The sequence below is a fragment of the Zea mays genome, chromosome 1 (assembly GCF_902167145.1).
Source record: "Zea mays cultivar B73 chromosome 1, Zm-B73-REFERENCE-NAM-5.0, whole genome shotgun sequence".
Classification (NCBI taxonomy): domain Eukaryota; kingdom Viridiplantae; phylum Streptophyta; class Magnoliopsida; order Poales; family Poaceae; genus Zea; species Zea mays.
The window spans coordinates 190,709,747-190,723,103 of record NC_050096.1 but is presented as its reverse complement, the minus strand read 5'-3'; the positions used below and the strand labels follow the sequence as shown (position 1 = coordinate 190,723,103).

General features: G+C 46.2%; 1 pseudogene across 1 annotated transcript; it reads right to left on the bottom strand.

Moving 5' to 3' along the window:
- Positions 1–9,554: 9,554 nt before the first annotated feature.
- LOC100285973 (nucleolar protein pseudogene) lies at positions 9,555–12,262 on the bottom strand (annotated as a pseudogene). Its single transcript, NR_174079.1, has 6 exons — positions 12,170–12,262; positions 11,837–11,895; positions 11,626–11,749; positions 11,473–11,541; positions 10,070–10,122; positions 9,555–9,664 (listed from the first exon to the last, which is right to left on the bottom strand). The product of NR_174079.1 is annotated as a nucleolar protein pseudogene (transcript).
- Positions 12,263–13,357: the final 1,095 nt, after the last annotated feature.

The following is a 13,357-nucleotide window of genomic DNA, read 5'->3' as shown; positions in this document are numbered from 1 at the left end:
AACTTATTACATCACAGAGTTAGAGACATCCACATAGTCATCAACTTAACGGATAAATCAAAGTGCTAAGCGAAACACAGTAAAGATAGGGCATTCACAGGCAGCTGATTGGGGGTTTGCCGCCAACCCACACCTAGAACTCGTCGTAGTCTTGGAACTCCTAGAAGTCTCCTTCCACGGCTTCGTCTTCTCCTGAGCAGTGGTTGCAATGTGGACAACCTGGTGTTTTTGTGGTAAAGCAAGGATGAGTACACATCAACGTACTCAGCAAATGCCCCGTTTGGCTAAAGTGGACTAGCTTTTATGTGGGGTTAGGCTCAAGCAGTTGCTTTTAGTTGGTCAGGTATTCATTGTTAGTAGAAGCCAGATTTTATCATAAAACCAAGTTATAATCCCAAAAAGTACCTCCTTAGAGAGGAAATACTGGAATTCATAAATAAAGTCACCATCATTAACCATCATCATTAAAGTCATCATCTAAGGTGTATCTGGAGTATCTCTAATCAAAGAGGATCCCAAGGCTGCTCTTAACCGTGAGCACGGCTGATATATCAGTTTCACTACCCTCTGCAGAGGTCGCACACTTTACCCATGAGTCGTGATTCTCTTTCTGCCTGGGAAGAGCTAATCCCCATTGATCACTTCCTAGGTGGTCCGACAGGGTATCATTACGTAGCTGTTACAAAGATTCCCTAGAGGTCATAGCCGCCCATTAGGTTTCTCCAGTTTGATAAATACAGTACCTCTCCCCGCAGGAGGGTGACTAACAAAAGCAAAACGAAAGAACCTCGGCACTCAGCCTCGGTAGAGCAAGCACTGTGCCTGGACCCCATTGACGGCACGACGGCGAAGCAACTACACCTCTAGTTCTTCTAATTAATTAGCTAAGGGCATCCCATTTCACCCTCATGGTTGCACTGTTATCCCGGGTGGTCTCTCAACGAACAGGTCCTTACGGAGAGGTACTCGGGAAACAGCCCGAGTCCCCTTAAATGCCACAAGTATATCATCATATCCAGAATAAGACCATAGTATCATCATTGTATCTCATCATGTTCATTGATTAAAGTAAAGCGCTAGCATGAAGCTAACCATAGTAACCCGAAAGGTAAACAAGGATAAGGTAAATAGAAAGCTAGTCAATCCTTAGGTTTCAATTAAGTAGTGCGGGGCAGTGAATTATAAATAGATAGGACATAATGGGTCAGAGGACACTTGCCTTCACCAAAGAGATGCTCAGGGTCTTCAGCCTCGTGGAACTCGAAGAACTAGATCACTTGGTCGCCAACGCTTGATCTCTGATCCCTCGAAGCTCGGAAACGGATCGCAATCTATTCGCGACGGACAGCGAATACAAACAGGCATAAACACATACATATATATGCATAAGAACATTACACCATTCAAATAAAAACATAATAAAATATACAAAACGAAATAGAGTGCACTACTACGGTCACACGAGGAAAAAGAAACACAACAGTCTACGGTCACGCGAGGAAAAAGAAACACGACAGTCGAGAAGTAATATCTATGGTCAAAAAGTTAATGGGTTTACGCTAAACAAATATTAACTATAACATCTAATTTGATATTATCAAATATAAATAATATCTACCATTTAGTTTTGATTAAACCTGTTACACTAATATTTGTCAAATAAATAAGTAATACATTTAGCTCGAGATATTCTAAGCGAAGCGAGTTTACGATGCGCGAAACGGCATGACAGCGCGCATCCGACACGCGGATACGCGCGACATAGCACGCTGACGACACAAGAAAAAGTGTGCGCGACTAGCGCGAATGACATGAGAATCAACACACCACCACGTGTGGAACAACACGCACGGTATGCAAGAAAAACTAGATAGGTGACACGTTTACACTAAATAAATATTAAATAATTAAAAAGTAGTTAAGTTAATATTGGCCATGTTAACATTTATTATAAAAACGTAAGTGGGACACTACACAATCAATCTAATTGAAATATTAATCTAATAAATATTAGTCAAGCGGACCTTAAGTTAATTATCTAACGTATATGGCGTGACGAATTAACGTTACTAACAGGAGTGCTTATAAGCGAAAACAATTTATTATCACGCGCAGATGTCGCACGACACACGTGATCGACACGCGAGAATTACTAATAATCATTACTTTTATACTAAATAAATATTATTTCACAAAACATTTGAGGTGACATTAATCATGTTAATCGGTATTTTCAAAGCGCCAATTAAAATTGTAAGTTAGGCTTAACTAGATTTCTATTTAATGATTATCAACTAACTAAATAATTAACGAAAGCCTGTGTCGTGACAAAATATTGTTACTAACACGCGGGATAGACAAACGGGTTCAGGGGGTAGACGGATGTCGTCGGGACCCCGACGACACGCTGCGCGTACGTGAAACAACGCGCACAACAACATGCGACACGCGCGAGTCAACGCGAGTACGCGCGCGAACAGCTCGATGACGTGCAAACGATGCCGCGCGCGAACAGTGACGAAAAAATAAATAAAAGTATTTAAACTGGTATTAATCAAGTGAACGTATATTTATAAAAGTGCAACTTAAAACCATAAACTAGTTTTGACTAAATTTCTACGTTAATAACTGACGGACAAACTGATAATTAAGTAAAATAACATACGTCATGATAAGATAATATGTTTAACGTGCGCACAATATTATTAGGAAGCTAACTCGATAGAAACAGAATAATTCAGATGTCTAACGCAAAAGCTAATATATATTTACTAATCGTAGATTAATGACGACGTGGCACAATTTATTGGCCGAAACAAGCCACAACCAGGGCCACAGATCTGAGGGCACAGAGAATCCTTGAGGACTATTTCTCTAGCATGCAGCCTAGCTGGGGAGGGAAATACGACATGCAAAGGATAGGCAATTTCCTTTTGGCTCTAGAGTCTACATTTTGTACGCATGCCAGAAAATCATGGAGGAAGGCTGCATGCAACATGTTTGTGGGGCCAACGTCCGTTCTTTTCTCCTAGCCTACGTACTCGCACACGACCACACGAACGGTTTGCTCTTTCTTCACGAGCACGACGGCACGTGCAGCATGCGGTGAGGCGGCGCCACGCCGACTGGAGTTGGACGTCATGCGGGGTGGGGCAGTGGCAGCAAGGCGTTGGCATGCATGGCTGGCGGCTGCTCGCCGTTGGCCCGAGTTGGCAGCGCGTGTGGACCAGTGGAACACGGACGAGGCGCGTAGTGACGTGCGGCGAGCAGCATGGTGCCCAACGATGTGGCGATGTTCGCTGTATGCATGGGTGCACGCTGGCGCAAGGGCATGGCGGATCGGTTGCAGTGAACGGCTTGCCGACGGCCAGGGAGAAGAACGACACACAGGGGTCCAGTCTCGGCCGGGGAAGCGGCTATTGGCCGAGGCCACGCCTGGGCTAGCCACACCGGTGAGCAGCGCGCAGAGCGGGGAGAGATGCAGCCTCGGCATAGCTGAACACGCAACAGAGCACAGAGAGGGCGCCGATTGGAGCTAGGGAAAATGTCGATGCGCAACAGCGGCTGTCTCGATAAAGGGGAACGGAAACGATAAGGCATGGGATTACCTTGGCATCGGAGGGCGTAGCGACCACGAATGCGGATGAGGATCGACGGTGTCGACGGCTCGCTGGAGAAGTGTGCGGTTGCTGTGCACGGAGCAGCCATGGCGAGGAGGAGGTGAGGGTCTGGCAGTTTCGATTTTGGAGTCGATCGTCGGGGTGTTTGTACGTGTGGGAATGGAGGGGATGGTTGGATGAAGATGCTTATGACAGGTGGGACCGGAACGGCTGGGCATGGTGCTACGTGCGCACGACGCGCGCGGGGGATGTGGTGCTGCATGGTGTGCGTGGGGGCTGGGCGGCTAGCTGCTTGGCTTGGGGGAACTCGCACGCACCAGCTGGCCTGCGAACCGAGCAAGACGGGCAGGACGAGCGTAGCGGGGGCTGGGGCACGCTGGTCCACGGGCACCGCAGTGGGCCACACGGAGGGACTGGGGGCGCACTGGGCGAATGGCACCCATACGGCCAGGGAGAGCGCGCACGGGTGGCGCGTAGGCGGCTGGGCGAGGCTGCGGCGTGCGCGCGACGCGGCAGGAAGAGCGCGCGCGGGGGCAGCGTGCAGGGAGCGCGCACGCTAGGGCAACGCTGGGGAGCTGGGCCGCGGGATGGGCCGAGGGGGCGCGCTGCGTGGGCTGGTTTTATTTTCTCTTTTTTTATTTGTTTCCATTTACCTTACTCATTTTCTTTTCTTTTTGTTTAGACTCAAACTCGAGCATGACACACGAGTTAAATAAATGTACACCAAATAAGTTCACCAATCGAAATACGTGCTCCAACATGTGATGCAACATTCAAGAATCCTCTATTATTTTATTTTACTAGGCTTACACCTACATAAAAAATAAAATAATTCTCCACTTTTAGGAAAAAGATAAGGAAAGTAGAGAAATGATAGAGTAACACCTGAATTTGGTGGATATTAGAAAAGAAATTTTATACCCCCAAATTCAGGGTGATACAGTGCGCCAAGTCGTTCGTTTTGCTGGGTGATGAAAAGGAGCTCTATCACCGCAATCCCTCGTGCATCCTCCAGCGATGCATATCTGCCGCCCAAGGATAAGAGCTGTTACAAGAAATACACTCGGGGGCTTGCGGTCACCATGCAGCACCCCGAGCCCTCGTGGGAAACGCCTTCCGACAAGGCTTCTATTGGCCAACAGCGGTGGCCGACGCCACTAGGATTGTACGCTCCTGCCAAGGGTGTCAATTCTACGCAAGGCAGACACACCTGCCCGCTTAGGCCCTGCAAACAATACCCATCACCTGGCCGTTTGCGGTATGGGGTCTGGACCTCGTCGGTCCCTTGCAGAAGGCACCCGGGGGCTTCTCGCACCTGCTGGTCGCCATCGACAAATTCTCCAAGTGGATCGAGGTCCGACCCCTAAGCAGCATCAGGTCCGAGCAGGCGGTGGCGTAATTCACAAACATCATCCATCACTTCGGAGTCCCGAACTCCATCATCACCGACAATGGCACGCAGTTCACCCGGAGGAAGTTCCTAGACTTCTGCGAGGACCACCACATCCGTGTGGACTAGGCCGTCGTAGCTCACCCCATGACGAATGGGCAGGTGGAGCGTGCCAACGGTATGATTTTGCAGGGACTTAAACCGAGGATCTACAGTGACCTCAACAAGTTTGGCAAGCGATGGATGAAAGAGCTACCCTCGGTGGTCTGGAGCCTGAGGACGACGTCGAGCCGAGCCACGGGTTTCTCGCCGTTCTTTCTAGTCTATGGGGCCGAGGCCGTCCTACCCACAGACTTAGAATACGGTTCACCGAGGACAAAGGAGTACGACGACCAAAGCAACCAAACCAGCCGAGAGGATTCGCTGGACCAGCTCGAAGAGGCTCAAGACGTGGCCCTACTACACTCGGCGCGGTATCAGCAGTCTCTACGACGCTACCACGCCCGAAGTGTTCGGCCCCGAGGCTTCCAAGTGGGAGACTTGGTGCTTCAGCTGCGACAAGACGCCCGAGGACACCACAAGCTTACTCCTCCCTGGGAAGGGTCGTTCATCATCGTCGAGATTTTGAAGCCCGGAACATACAAGCTGGCCAACGATCAAGGCGAGGTCTACAGCAACGCTTGGAACATCCAACAACTACGTCGCTTCTACCCTTAAAATGTTTCAAGTCGTTCACGTACCTCGTTTTCTTTACATGCACAAATAAAGTCTAACCGTCAAGGAAGGGTCAGCCTTGCCTCGGCAAAGCCCGACCCTCCCTCGGGGGCTAGAAGGGGGGAACCCCCTCTGCGTCGAAATTTTCCTCGAAAAAATTTTCTACCAAAGTTTTCTGCCGAAACGACTTCCGTGCTTTCGGCTATATCGATGGCGGAACCCTGAAAACGAGCGAGAGTACACGTAAGCGGCAAGGCCGACTGAGCAGAGGGACTCCTATGCCTCTGGGATACGGATATCTCACTCATCACCTTCCGCGAAAAGTAACTCACGCTCGGATAAGCGGTTCTGCTATCAAACAAGCCCTAATGCTCGGGTAGAAAACGACTTCCGTATCGATAACAGGATCCTGAAAACGAACGAGAGTACACGTAAACGGAAAGGCCGACCGAGCCGAGGGACTCCTACGCCTCCGGGATACAGATACCACACTCATCACCTTCCGTGAAAAGTAACTCACGCTCGGGTCAGCGATCCTGCTACCGAACAAGTCCTAACGCTCGGGTAGAAAATGACTTTCGCGCCTTCTCGACTATATCGATAACAGAGTCCTGCAAACGAGTGAGAGTACGCTTAAGCGGCAAGGCCGACCGAGCCGAGGGACTCCTACGCCTCCGGGATACGGATACCTCACTCATCACCTTCCGCGAAAAGCAACTCTCGCTCGGACAAGCAATTCTGTTACCGACGAACAAGTCCTAATGCTCGAAACGAGAGGAAAACACAGCTTTATAACGTGACAATAATAATGTTTGGGCCTAGGCGGCCGCGAAAAACATACGCATACTTCAGACAAACTGTTCCTGCAGGTTCAGACATCGGAGGAGCGGCTCCCTCGGCGTTGTTTCCATCCTCGGTGGAATCCGGCTCCGCCCCAGACGGCGGCACGGGCGGAAGGGTCTCCACCCCAAAGGAGGACGCCAGCTCCGCACTGGGGCCCTCGTGGCCAAGTTCTCCACAAGGGTTCCGGCCCAAGCAGACGCCCCGGCTAGCCACTCCGAAGCCTCAGCCAGCAGTCCCCCGAGGACCTCGGCCCGGCTCACGGCCTCGGCAGCTCGGCTCTGGGGTTCGTCCTGCTCGCGGACGACCTGGCCGAGCTCCAGCTGTCGCTGCTGCACTTCTTTGGCCTAGGAAGCCACCTGCCCCCGAGCCAACGAAGCCTCTATCTCAGCCGACGCCGCCTCTGTCCGCGCCACCGCTACCTCCGGCTTCAGCTCATCGAAGAGCAGCCGAAGGTCCTGAAACTGAGCAAGAGAGGCCTTGAACGACAAGGCCGACCGAGCCGAGGGACTCCTACACCTCTGGGATACGGATACTTCACTCGTCACCTTCCGCGCAGGGCAACTCACGCTTGGTTAAGTGGTGTTGCTAGCCGACAGGAAAGTCCCAGTGCTCGGAATGAGGAAAAAACACAGCTTTATACTCGAATACCCAAATGTTCTGGCCTCGGCGGCCGCAAAGAACAAACATATACTTGGGGTAACTATGCTACATGGACTTAGACGTCGGCGCACCCTCAGCGGTCCCCCCGACCTATGACAAATGTCTAAGTACTTGAAGCAGTTACATTTTGCTCAGGCAAAAACCAGTATATTCCCCTACAAACGAAACTCCGGTTCCATTCCCGCAGGAATAAACTACCTCCACACCAGAGGGCCTGCGGGACAACCAGCTCCAGGTGGCTCACCGGCGACCGCTGCACCAGCAGCGCGACAGCGACCTCCGTCTCGAGTGGCAAGACAGCAGCAGCGACGACCTCAGTGCAAACGCTGCTGCGAAAGGGCCCTCGCCCCCATCCCCCACACGAGGGGCGAGGACAAGCCAAAGAGCCAGAGGTCCGGCCGTAGGTGGCGCCGACGCTTGCGGCCGACCGGACCCACGTTGTCGAAGTCCGCCCCCTCCGTAGGGCCGGTGATAGCGGCCACCCGCGCATGGCACGACCGTCGCCCGGGTGGAGGACGGACAGCTGCACCCTGACTAGGCAGCACCAGTTCGCCTTCCCCCCGCATGGCTGTAGGACGTCACCTCCGCAGGGCTGGAGGATGCCCTTCTCCCTCGAATGCTGGAGGAAGAAGCGGCTCGCCGGCCCGTACGGGAGGTAGAGCCCCAGCTCGGCCCACCCTCCTCCCCAGCACGGATGATGAACATCCTTGAAGCTGAGGGCAGGAGGAGGGCCGCAGCCCGGCCTGCGTTTCCCCACCACGAAGCTGATGGTCACCATCCTGGATGACCATTCACTACAAGAAACTGGTTAAAGAACGTGGGTGAAAAACCGTCGAACTTAATGTAATAGGCCGTCGAACTTACCATAAGAACGTGGGTTTACCGACGAATATAGCCGACGGCGATTTTTGGACGAACTTAAAGAAGTAAGTTCGACGGCCCCCACGTTCTTAAGGTTAAGAACGTGGGTACCGTCGAACTTAACATTAAGAACGTGGGTACCGTCGAACTTAAGGTTAAGAACGTGGGTTTTTAAGTTCGACGGGGGCCGTCGAATTTTTTCCCATAAGTTCGACGGCACCCACGTTCTTACGGTTAAGTTCGACGGGGCCATGTGGCCGTCGAACTTATGTGTCCTACGTGGGTCTGCGAGGACTGCACAATAAGTTCGACGGTACCCACGTTCTTAACATTAAGAACGTGGGTACCCACGTTTTTAACCCTTTTCCAGAAAAAATAAAAAATACAGAAATGAAAAATTAGACACACATAATATCATATACAACACAGAATATAACATACAATACAGATTTCAAACACATTGATATATGTTCATATCACAAATTGACAGTCCAAATACATAAGTTCACAAGAATTGGAGATTGTACCAGTAGTAATACAACACACAGGAATTGAAGATGCATGCGTCCATCAATCCCTCAAGACTCTGTTCCTAGCTAGACAGTATCCACCTATCACTAAGAGAAACATGTCAAGAATGGACACCCTAGCTCTAGGTGATGTCTGACTTCCAAAGACGATGTCCTTCATTCACTCTAGAGCAGATACAGCAGCTGAAAATGCATTTTCAGATGGCAGCATGTGTGGTAACTGAACAAGGAAAATATATATAACCAATGGATGTCAAATTTAATTGCAGATTCTTACCAAAGAGAGAAAAAGCAACTAGTTATATCAGACAGTATTAGTATCATCAACAAGCAACAAAAAGAATGCAGGTACTAAATAGATATTAGTGCCGTGAGAAACATATTCCTCATAGACATAAATGTAGCCTGGAACCACAGATAATTTGGTAAAACTGATAACTCACATATTCCCTAAGAATTTGTAGATATGTTGGAAGGTAGCTGGGTTTCAAGTGCTATGCAAATACATGCTTCCCAAATAAACCCAAAGTCAAACAAGGATAAATAAGGAATAAAGCTGTCAGCACAACCTAATATACAAAATTTGGGTTCTATTCTAGTAAGTAGTAACTTCCCTAATTTGCTTCAAATAGAGGCTATGGCATGCATTACCAGTACGTATTCAAATGTTACAGCCTTACAGAAAGAGTTCAAGATACGTTCAGAATTTCAGATTGCACCATAATAGAAACTAGCTTAAAGCCTTTTAAGGTATAACCACGGCCATGTTTTACTTCAAGAAGGCGAGCAAACCAAAACCCAATGGATCATAAAATATCAGTAATGTCTTAAATTAGAGTTTGCTTTAAATCCACATCAAACCCAATATATATGTAAAATTACACCATGAATACTAATGAAGAAAACATTTGAACAAAATGGAAAGGAAGAAACTCACTGTATTAGGATCCCAGATTCTCACTATGTGCTTATCAGCAGTGATCAGTTTAGGTTCAGTAGAATTAAGTGTCTGGTGCCATTTGATATTTAATATTGGGCTACCATACCTGAAACAGATAACAACAATTACATGCCCAGTGAAAGGTACAATATGTAACTCAATAAGCATTCAACTATTGATTGCATTTCAAAAGTAATAGAGATTTGGACCCGCTGTTTACAGCTTATTCTTCCAAGACACATTAAAAAAACATACAGATTCAAAAACTTATTGCAGCAGTTGTATCTGTTTTTTAACAAAACAGACAGAATGTGTGTGAAATGGCATGATATTAGGATGGAGAACCAAGAAAAGGTAAGGCCCTGTTTGCAGAAGGAAGTAGAGTAAGAAAAACCCATCCAATGAGAGCATTCCTTCAGAAGATTTATGTAGAAATGGTTGATTGGCTGGAACTAACTTTTGATAAAGATTAACAAGTGAAAACCCTTCACAAGAGGAAATAGAGACTTACATGTGATCCTTATCTCTCAGAGGAGAAGACATGCGTAAATCATATATTGATATCTACAGAAAATCCCAAAAATGTTGATGCATACTGAGATTAAAAAATAATGAAATAAATATAGAAAATTTTAAAGGGATAGCTGTCATGTTTATATAAAAGAAAAAGATCTATAAACACCACTAGAATAGCATACAGCACACTGCTGTTAAGTACAATAGCCAAACTGAAGAAATAGGAAGTTGTAGAGCACATAACTTCTGTTCAGAGTTTTGCTTAATGTAAAAATATTTTCCTCAAAACCCATTGGGATCTAAATCCCTTACGGTTTGTGGCTGGCCGTTGTCATCTGTTTCCTTGCATCAAGTTGGTTGCATAAGGCTGTTTAAGTCATCTTTTAGTGGTTGTTTTGGTTGTAAGGTCACGTAAGGTTGTTCTGGTCATGCATGGTAATGTAAGGTGTTTGTTCTGGTTGTCGTGATAGTGTAAGAATGTAAGGTCATTGTATTTTGCTATTTTGGCCTTACTTTCTCTTAATGCAATGACATGCAGTTTTACATGTTCAAGGAAAAAAACTAAGCTAGAAGGTGCTGACTGCTAAGTAAATATGGTCAGTTATTTGAGTGTCCAAAAAAGCTGTCTTTAAGACCAAACTTCCCATTTCTATGTTGGGTATTGAAAACAAATAGGATGGCCTGGGCAAACACAATGTAAGGTCGACCCCAAGACCCCACTGTCTGAACAACCAGTAATAGCAAGAGGTGAATAGAACAAAGGAAGAATGCATGATGCACCCCCCCCCCTTTGCTCCTTAACCAGAAGCTATAAATACAACACATGTGAAAGGGCCTCTAGAGTTGGTTATGTGGTCTGAGTAGCACTCCTCAGGTCCTAAATTCGAGTTCGAATCCTAGTGGGAGCGAATTTCAGGGCGAGGTTAAAAAAGGTCACTTTGTAGGTTGTATTGTCCAAACCGGTCGAGTTTTATAAATACAACACATGAAGTTGTATTGTCCAACTTTGTAGGTTCCAACATCAATTAGCATACTTTAGAAAGAACATAAAGGTCAAACATGCAATAGCCTGTAATGGCACAATTATCATGTCATCATTTTATTTGAAGTTGCAAAGGTCAAACAAAGTAGCTATCACAAACAGTTGCACAATAAAACAAATGTTAATCTACGTAGACTTAAAGCAGAAAACAGAGGCATAAATGGAGCAAAACGAGTTAAATTGTTGTAATAAGGATAGAAAAGGCACAAAATGTACTATGCACAATGCAAAATACTGACACATGGTACTTAGATTCTGTCATGGTAGTAGGGGAAATAAAAAATAACTAGGCAGATTAAGAGAGGGAAAGAGAGCAGTGAAAATCAAGCAGAAAAACAGCTCATGACAACATATACCTTTCCTGTACTGGTCCCCACTGCCATAAAGTATCCTTGATCTTCATCAAATTGCAAAGACGTGACCTCCTGCAGTTTTAAGCATAAGAGACCGTTACAACTTACAAACTTAAGCATCAATTTACTAACTTGCTGTCAAAGTAAAACGTGAACCTGAGAATAATCTTCAGAACTAACAGTTGGAATATTAATTCTGCCAACAGAAGTTTTTTTCCTCATATCAAAACACTCAACCGCACCATCCTCACCACCGCAAGCAACAAGCCCATGGATCTTACTGGGAGCACAGCAATTAATCTTGGAGTTAACAATACTCGATAATCTAGTCACTAGCAAGCCATGTAAGTTAATAAAAAAATATTACCTTCGTGTAACCGCATTTATTGCTGGTGATTCGGAGGAAAGAGAAGCAAGGAATCGTCCCTGCAGAAGTGATTGGGAGGAAGTAAATTCAATAAACCAACAGAAGGAATGTGTGCATATAATGCAGTCACAACCAGAACTGATACCACCAAAATCAAATAAGGCATATGTCATATAGCTAAGTGGAACACCATTCAAAATAATATGTTTATGTTGATCTTTGAATCAGTATTGGGTGGCAAATAAAAGTGTAAAATATGATGTTTTGTTGATGACTAATACAAGATAAACAAACAACTAATATTGGTATGCCTATTAAGCGCTGAAATTAGACCTGCTCTAGGTTTATCCTGTACAGATCTGGTGATGAAGCAGCACATAGCAAGTCGCAGGACCAGCAATCGTAGGCCATGTCCCTTCCCACTCTGTCAATAAATAATTGTGGGGATTAGCAATATGTCAGATAGATATTGGACAAACAGTATTTACAACCTTTACAATGATTCCCTACTAGTAGTTGTTACCATTAGAATTTTATCTTCTCTGTTTAGACTCGAAATCTGATAACAAATACAGTATGTGTTAAATTAGTACTGGATATTTTATAATGCAGAAAAACTTATATTTCCCTAAACCATAAAGAGGAAGACAACTAAATCCACAGAGGTGAGAGGTTGATGTTACTACCTCATAGGCACACCTCACGTCTTAAACTATAAATACACAAGTTTCTACTTAACATTCATGCCTGGTGGTTTTCTTATCAACAATCCATCCTGTACAAGGAAGATATCAACCATCAGAAGTACACAAGAAAATTAAACCACGTCTAGCATTTTTGTTCAGTTCTAAAATGTTCTCATCTACAGTCTACAGGCATGAGAAATTCAGATCTAAAAAAAAGTAACATACAGCCTAGTATCATTCAGATAAAACTTAGGCTCCCTTTGCCCCTTTCTATTTTGTAATCTTCTTTGTATGACAAAAGCCCTCTTTCTTTAGCAATCACAAGATGAAACAAAGCAACCCAATGATGATGAATCCAAACGAGGAAAAGCTCTAAAGAACTCCCCAGAGACCCACTTACTTGCACAGGACTCATCGCATCCGCGGCTGCTCTTGCCTTCTCGCTGTCCTCGTCCTCAAACTTGATCAGCTGGCTCTCCAGCGTCGTCCTCCTCTTTGGCGTCTTCGCCACCACTTGCAGAGCGTCGCCGTTCTCGCCGCTACCACCCCGAGGATAATAGCAATCAGTAACCAAGCCAAAGCTTAAGGCTCAAACAACAATGACTACAAAACTGGTTGAGATGACTCAATTCGTAAGGCTCAAATAACAATGCAGCAGCGGCAATGGCTAAATCTAGATGCGGGGAGATTACATCAAACAACCTATGAATCGCCTAGTGAATTTTAACTGCAAACGTCATCAAGTTCCAACAATCCAGCCTACAGATTACCACGAGCACTCCATCAAAGCTGCAGATTCCCACCACAACACCCCCAACCAAAAAAACATGTATCC